Source organism: Coenobita brevimanus, chromosome 108 (assembly GCF_032717465.1).
Source record: "Coenobita brevimanus isolate Jiangsu-jjx chromosome 108, ASM3271746v2, whole genome shotgun sequence".
NCBI lineage: Eukaryota > Metazoa > Arthropoda > Malacostraca > Decapoda > Coenobitidae > Coenobita > Coenobita brevimanus.
This window is the reverse complement of record NC_137061.1, coordinates 2905992-2915063: the sequence shown is the minus strand read 5'-3', so window position 1 is coordinate 2915063 and position 9072 is coordinate 2905992. Positions and strand designations below refer to the sequence as shown.

Sequence of the window (9072 nt, the reverse complement as noted above, 5' to 3'; positions counted from 1 at the left end):
AACCTCATTATATGATTCTAATCATCACATAATATAATAAATGTATATATTAATTACTCGCAAAATATTTCGGCTGGTAGTCAGTTTGGCTACTAAAAATTTATTTGGCTCGTAAATCTGAAACCTTAGGAGCCAAATGGCTCACAACCATCGGCAGTTTGCAAAAGCCCTGCAGGTTCTTGCAGAAGTAGAGGAAACGCCCCAGTGGGCATGGGTTGTGGGGGACTCCGTCATCCGTGGTCAGCTGGTGGAATTTTGCAGCTGGGCACCCTCTAAACGAAAGCATTTTTGTATTCCAGAGCAGGAGAAGACAACGTAAGACAGCCTGTGGATGATGTTTTTGAGAAAGTGGAAAATGACAGCCTCGTTATCATTCATACATGTACCAATGTCATGTGAACCCGATCAGAGGAACTGATAGAGAAGTACAGACAAATGATCCGATGCTACAAGGAGAAAACAAATAACATTTTAATTTCAGGCATACTCTCAAGGACTGATGCAGGGAATGCCTTCTTCAGCAGATCGATGAGTACAAATAATAATGTTGTCACTTTGTTTACCGGAAGGAATTGAGTTCATCAACATGTGGAACCAGTTTTATGAGCTGCAAACACTACTTGTGAATGATGGACTGCACTTGAACACCATTCGTTCTGCCAGTCTTGGTCGTTTGCTTAGTGATGCAGTTCGTTCTGCCCATCTTGGTCATTTGCAGTAAGTTTTTTCTGATATAAAAACAAACATCACGGGAGGCAAACGTAATTGTTATATGATCCGATAAATCAATATGTAATGAAAGTTCCCCACATCGGAAAGGAGAACACATTAAAGCTCTTCTTGTAAATGCAAGCAGTCTGTGTAATAAATGGTCTGATTTACGGGCACTTGTCTTTACTGAAGATTATGACGTAATTGGTGTAACAGAATCGCAGCTGAATACTGAGCAAAGAGATTTTCTAGCAGTTTAATTTACCAGGCTATCACATTTTCAGTAGTGAAAGGAAGAACAGATCAGGGGGTGGTGTGTTGTTACATATTAAATCAAGATTTCATCCAGTTGTAATTACCAAGCCATGTATTGAAAACACTGACACTACTGACATTCAGCTTAGAAATGAATCTTGTCATATAATAACACTTGGTTCATCATCCACCTGGTCAGAGACTCAACATCAACAATGAAATCTACAATATACTGCCAAAATATCTAGTATGCAAAGCACTGTAATATTTGGCAATTTTAATTTACCTGTTCCAAAATGGGGAGAAGACCTATCCTCGCACACAGGGTTGGATGTATATCTAAACTTGCAAGAAAGTTCATTGTAACAATTTGTAAATCATCTGACACATGGAACTAACATCCTAGAGTTTGTCTTGGCCACATCAGAAAATTTAGTGAGCAACATTATTGCAGGAGAGACAAGTGATCATGACATAGTTACATTTAACATTAAATTCAGTGAAGACAATGTCAGGACCAGATGCAAGAAAGCGACTAACTTTAAGATGGTAAATTTTAACCCACCGCGTGCTGGCTATTTTTAGCCCTATGGGTTACCCCAGTGCCAGCCATTTCTCGACTTTTTTTCTTTTTTTTTTGGCTAAAATGATAGATTTTGATGTGGAAACAACGAATTTTGAAATTAAAATCCTCAACAAGGCTCGAAAATGAGTTTTATTGAGTCCTGCATACTTGCGTACAGGTACAGCCGCTCTCTCACACTCACCACGTACGTGACGGAAAGCCGTTTTCTGTGTAAGGTATACTCAGGTATTTATGCTGGGAAGGTAAAGCAATGTTCAGTACATTTTTCTGATTACTTATTACATCAGCATCTATCACAATTTGCATGTCTTTCTCACTGTGAATGCATTATCTTACACTTACTTGAAGACAGGTACAACCTAACTTCATTACATACAGTCCTGGCACTTACAAGAAGGTATTTACAATCTGATTTCACTGTATAGTCCTTACACTTACAAGAAAAATTTTACAACTTACAACTTACATGAAAATATTTACAAAATGCCTTCACTATGCACTGCACCGGGTGATGCACACAGGCAGAGTGAGGCAGAGCGAGCGTGAGGGGGGAAGCGAGTGAGTGTATGGCCTTGACAGCCTGGGGGATGGTAGAGGAACAGTTACCTTACATGCCTGCCAATTTTTACCCGCGAATCTTGAAAAATGCAGTCACAGTGACGTTTTTTATTTTAAACTGTTTTAAAACGGCACTGGCACTGGCCGTTGAATTATGTCAGGCTGTTTTAAAACGGCACTGGCACGCGGCGGGTTAAGAAATTAAATGCAACTGTAGGTGCAGGTGACTGGCATCCCACTGTCGAAACTTTAGATATCAAGGACGCATGGAAATTTTTTACAGAAACTCTCAACAATGCAGTCAGGTTATGTATTCCAATGCACAACAGAAGGCCTGCCAAAAATTCTAAACCCAAGTGGTGGAACTCTGACATTAAACATTGTCTGGCAGCAAAAAATCTTGCATAAACAAATTATACTACCACAGAGAGTCAAAGTGATAAAAATAAATACGACGCCCTTCGACAGAAAGCCAAAAAATTAATTAAACCCAGTATGAAAAACCTTGAGGCACAAATTGCAAAATCAGTACATCAAATCCCAAAGAATTTTTCAATTACATAAGAGGCAAAAAGGTACCATAATAACTCCAACAATCAGTCCCTTAATCACAGAAAATGGAAAGCACACTGATGATGAAACTAAGACAGCAAAAATTCTTAAGGCTTTCTTCAAGTCAGTATTTACGATGGAAAGTATACATACGAGTCCTGCTGTTTCCCCAGTTCCTATCGAAGAGGGCAACATCATAAATGACACTGCAGTTAGTAATCATGATGTACTACTTGCAATTAGCAGATTAAAAGAGAATAAACACCAGTACTTGACAAAACATCACATGTAGTAATGGAACTACAGAATGAAGTATCAAAGCCTTTATCTGAACTTTTTAACTTATCACATAAGAGCAGTAAGGTGCCACATGAATGGAGGCTTGCAAATGTAACCCTAATATTCAAAATGGGCAGTAAAGCACAACCAGAAAACTACCGCCCAATTATTTTAACATCAGTGGTTTGCAAACTGCTTGAAACTACTATATTATCAGAGACATGTTTGTGAAACACTTAGAAACAAACAATCTCACTAAAGATTCGCAACATGGTTTTCGAAATAATCGCTCCTACCTCATGAATCTGTTAGACTTTTTCAATTATATGCTGAACATGTACGACGAGACTAAATCTGTTGATGCAGTCTACCTTGATTTCAAAAGGCTTTTGACAAAGTTCCACACACAAGACTCCTTCAGAAACTAAAGGCACATGGTTTCAGCAGCAGTGTGCTCAGGTGGGTAGAAGACTGGCTCACCGGATGAAAGCAGAGTTGTAATAAATGGAAAAAGGGTCAGGCTGGATAAAAGCTCAAAGTGGAGTGCCACAGGGTTCAGTGTTATGTCCTATTCTTATTTTAATATACAGTACATAAATGATACTAATGAAGGACTATGATGTAAGATTTCCCATTTTGCTGATGATACTAAAATAGGTAACAGGGCAGACACAGCACTGCAAAGGCAGGGAATTCAGAGAGATAATGATCAGCTGTTTAACTGAGCCCAAGCAGGGCAAATGGATTTCAATATTAATAAAATATGTAAAGTGTTAAACACTGGCAGTAAAAATGTACGGGCAAGTTATAACATGAATAATGTCCAGCTTTACATGGTAATGCATGAAAATTACTTAGGAATTGTAATAACAAATGACCTGAAACCAACCAAACAATGTACAGAAGCTGTGAAAAAAGCCAATAAATTGATTGGATTCATAGATACAGCACTCAAATATAAATCCGATACAACTGTTCTCACTTTGTATAATTCCTTTGTACGCCTGCACTAAGAGTACTACATTCAATTCTGGTCACTGTATAACAAAAAGGAGATGGAGAAACTTGAAAGAGTACAGAAAAGGATGACCTAGATGGAATAAACTGTATGAGGAATGTTCAGAAGCTCTGAATCTCTTTTCCCTAACTAAATGGAGGTTACATGGAGATTTAACACTTTCATTACCGGACGACGCAGGCTGCGTCCAACCGCAGGCAAGTACTCAGGATGTTGGCCGGCTCAGCCTAGGGCGAGTGCTGGGAGATCCCAACGTTTCCATCCTCACGGTACTTCATAAACATTTAATTCTCACACAGTTAGTTTTGCTTCTATCTCTGTGATTTTTATTTCTTGTAATTTCGAACTCTGTACAGTACTTGCTTATGGTGTTGATTAAAATGTTTGGCGAATATAAATTATGCGTTATTTTACAATGTTTCTTCTTTCTTTCATGTTTTCTCATAGAAATATATGTTTTATGGTAACTGTTATTGAGAAAGAGTTTTAGGAACTTTCATCAGCTACATTTTGGTATATAAACATTTACTACAGGGCTATTCAGGTCGGTTTTACATACCACACAAGGAAATTATCTTACGATTGCGCTGCAGTGCAAGGGCAGTGTTTCGCTAAATTATTTTTTCCCATGCCTTTATTTATGCCTCTATCTGCCTGATTTTTTATTCACATAATCTCAAATAGTTGTCCTTGCTTATGGTATAGATGATGAAAACATTCGGTGAATATAAATTATGCGCTAATTTACGATGTTCTTTCCATCAAGGGGTGATTTTGTTGGATGCTGCTTGCATTGTCCAGTAACGAGCGGGTGAGATTAGGTTTGACGCAGTCTGCATTGTCCAGTAACAAGCAGGTGACTTTTGCACCACTACCCTAAGTATCGACAGGGTTAATGCATGTATTTAGAATATTCAAAGGACATGATAACATGGCTGTCAATAAATACTTCACAACTGATCACTCGAATTATACTACAGGCAATGGGCATAAAATAATTGGCAAACAATTCCAGTTGCATGAAGCTAGGCACTTCTTCTTTAATAGAGTTGTAAATACAGTATCTGGTACAAACTGCCCTCCAGTGTACTAAATTGTGATACAGTACTAACCTTTAAAGGTCGCTTGGATTAGTATCTGTCGTCTAACCTCCAGCTTAATATGTTTACTCCTGAATAAAACACTTGTGTATATATAAACTTTTTTTTTTTTTTTTCAGAGCCCACATCAATTTATTAAATGCAAATGTAATATGAGCACAGACTAGGATATGCACTGATAGCCCTGAGTTAACGGTCACTACTCATACTTTCGAACTGTGATAGGCTGTGGATCACTGAGGGTCCCTGTTAGTTACGTGGCCACCATCGGGATTTTTTTAATATACCAGGGGTCACTGCTTCAGGAGGTGACTTGTTTGCTTGTCCCACATGGGAAAGTTCCTTGTCTCAATGGAGTGAACAGGGCTGGGGCCTGACTGACTGCTTGCCTACCTTAGAAGTGCCAAGCAAATTCAGATTCAAATACTTTATTTCCACTAAGCAGTGGTTATTAATAAAGATACATATTCCGATATATACGGTAGTAAGTACAGTACACTGAAAACATGAAAAATCAGTAAAAATGAAGACATATTTAGAGCAAAATAAAATCTCAATTGGGATATTTATCTTGCAAATGCATCCAAGGTATTTCAAGTCATAAAACTTTTTTCTCTCCCATAAGAAAACAAAGCAGCCTAGATTTGAATACTGGTAGGCTACTGGCGTTGGTTATTAAAGCAGGCAATTCATTCCAGAGCTTCGGGCCCTGTACAGCGAGTGACCTGGCACCAGTGCTGGTGTGGACTCTTGGAAGATATAGGCTATTTTGTTGTCTGGTTACACTTCCAGTCACGTTATGCACAGTAGCAAAGGACATAAACCATTCAGAGTACACACCACGCAGTATCTTATACATACCAGAGTACGTATCAAATGCATGCTTTTGTTTAATATTTAGCCATCTTAACTCTTTCAGGACTGGAGAAACATGATCGTATTTCCTCATTCCACCTACAGCAACTTTAGCAGCAAAGTTCAATAGTTTCTGGGCACTGTGCATAAGAGTTCCGTTGGTTGTACCCCATATCCTAATACAGTAATTCATCAAGCTCAAAACAAGTCTGAATTATGATTAGGCCTATACGAGTCTGTTTCTGGAAATTGTCACAAACGATTTATATACATCAATGTCCCCAAAACTTTTTTATTTAACTCATTAACATGCACATCAAAGCTCATATACTTATCTATATAAAGACCTAAGTTTTTAACATGACTACTAGAAGTGATGTTATTGCCAACAAACTTTATAGTTGTATTAGCTGGTATACGTGAAAATAGTTGTCGATTTCCAATAAAAATACACTGAGTTTTATTTGGGTTAATCATGAGACCATTCTTAAGAAAATACTGATTAGCTTTGACAAGGGTTTCTTCAGTCTTAGTGATAAGATCCTCCAGATTATTTATAGTACCTGTATGAAGGAATTGTGTATCATCAGCATACTGTATTAATATACAGTCACTTAAATAAGTTGATATGTCACTTACATAGATATTGAATAAAAGTGGACCTAGAATAGCACCTTGTGGGACCCCATAAGTTACATTCTGCTTTGTAGATACGACATCATTTAATCGAACAGATTGAGTTCTGTTACTAATGTAACTATTAATCCAAAACGAATCGATTTTTACCTTGGTCAACGGCCATACCATGTTGAGTACATCGCTTTTCGTCCGATCAGCAAAGTTAAGCAACGTTGGGTCTGGTTAGTACTTAGATGGGTGACCGCCTGGGAACACCAGATGCTGTTGGCATCCCTACGTGTCAAGTGGGGTTGGTGGAGGATTAGTGCCCCTCCCTGTAAAACAATTAACTCTAAGCCCTTGGCCACCCCATTTGGGATACATGGCATCTGGCAATGAATGAATGAAACATTTATCTGTGAGGATGTCATGGCTAACACTTAAGCTTTAGAGAGGTCACACAAGGTTAACAGAGATACAGTATTTTCTTTTGGTCCATATTGTCATAAATTTCATCAGTTATAACAGTAAGAGCAGTCTTAGTAGAAAGCTTTGATCGGAAACCATGCTCAGTGTTAGATAAAAGTCTCTCTGTTTCTAAAATGTTTAACAGTTGATTAGCAACTACCTTTTCTAATATTTTAGAAACAGTAGGTAATGGTAAGATAGGCCTATAATTATTAACACTGTTGGTATCACCAGTTTTGAAGACAGGGACAACCAATGCATGTTTCCATGCCGCAGGGAATATACCAGTTGTGATAGAGGTGTTAATGATATGTCAAGTAAAATGCGATGACGTAAAGTGCGTCTTTGATGAAGCGAGGCTGCCGCACCACCCCTGAACATCTACACTCTGCATTTTCCACACTATGTCTGCAGACGCCCTGTTAACTTAATGTAACCGTACATAATGTCATGCCTTATTTATTATTTGATTATCCACTTTGCTATAAAACTCTCAGGTTATTCATACTGGTAGCTTATAAAGTATTACACAATGTAACTTTTCCTTTCCAGTCTTTCCTGTGAAATCTCCATGTAAGTTTTTCAATGCTGCATGGTGTTTTTTCTCACTATTTCCTGCCAGTTTTAACTGGAGGGTTCGAAGGCAGGGGGAGCTGTCTTGCATTACAATCCTTATCCTTCAGCATGTAGAATTAGATCTCATAGTCATAGTCTACACTGTAACAAGCAGCCTCGAAAGGACCATAATGTCTGTTGCTATTTGTTCTAATTTGTACTCTCTCTCTCTCTCTCTCCACACTTTTTATCTATCCTGTGCCCCTTAAACCTCTATCTCTTACACAATCCCTCTCCATTATCATCCTATTCCGTTTCATTTTCCTTGTCACTCTCCTCTCTCTCCAATTTCCTCCCCACCTTTCCACTTCCTCCTCTCTTTCTTTCCCCCATTCTCTCACTTTAGTCACATATTCTATTTTTACTTTTTTTTAACATTTATCTATTCAATTATTTTTTAAAATCTTATTTCTTCCCGACCTTGATAATTAGTGTGTGTGTGTGTGTGCTCATTTCTTTCATCACCATCATCATCACCACCACCACTATCATCATCATCATCATCACCATCACCACCACCACCACCACCACCATTATTATTATTAATGTTACTACTATTATTGACTGTTGTTGTTGTCATTTTTCCTTCAAATAAAAGTGATATGAATTGTAGTTTTCCATTTATCCTTTTAGTGAAAAAAAAAAAAAATGCACAAAGATCCTTTTCCTCCCTCTCTTTCTCTCCTCTCTCCATCTTTTTCCACCTCTCTTCTTCCTTCCCACTACATTTTTTCTCCTCCTTCTCTTCCTTCCTTCTCTCCCTTCCTCCATCTAGTATTTTCTTCCCCTTCGACTGCTTACGTCTCTTCCTTCCTCTCATTTTCCCCCTTCTTCCCTCCCTCCCTGAATTCTCTCTCTTTTTCTCCCTTCCTTCCTCCCTCTCTCTCTCTAACCTACACCCGTGACGGTAATGAAGAAGTAACGTTCTGACCTGCTTACCTCCCTCTCTCCTTCTCTTCCTTCCTCCCTCCCTCCTTCCTTCCTCCAGCACCTTCCAGAATTATCTCCTTTCTTACCTTTATTCTTCGTTTTCTCTCCTTCTTTCACACCTTCTCTCCCTTCTTGCATTTTTCTTTCTTCCCTCTGTTTCCTTCCAGATTTCTCTCCTTTCCTACCACATTATCTTCTCCCTCCCTCCCTCTCTTTCTCTTTCTTCTTCCCTCCCAGTCTTCTATTATCCTCTCTCTCTCTCCATTTTTCTCCTGCCTCTCATCGTGCTTTTTCTTTGCATTTTATTGTTTACGTCTCCTCCTTCCTCTCATTTTCTTCCTACTTCCCTCCCTCCCTGAATTCTCTCCCTCTCCTTCTCTCTCTCTTAGCCTCTACCTTTCCCTCCCTCTTTCTCTCCATATTTCTTCTCTCTCCCATCCTTCCACCTTCACTTATTCCTAAACCATTCCTTTCGGTATCTTCTTTCCTTTCCCTTTCAACTCCCTTCCCCTCCCCATCTCCCTTCC

General features: G+C 38.7%; 1 non-coding gene across 1 annotated transcript; it reads left to right on the top strand.

The window, feature by feature from the left end:
* Nucleotides 1-6704: 6704 nt before the first annotated feature.
* On the top strand, nucleotides 6705-6823 carry LOC145417058 (5S ribosomal RNA). Its single transcript, XR_013900403.1, has one exon. It is a non-coding gene; the product is annotated as a 5S ribosomal RNA (ribosomal RNA).
* The last annotated feature ends 2249 nt before the right edge of the window (nucleotides 6824-9072 follow it).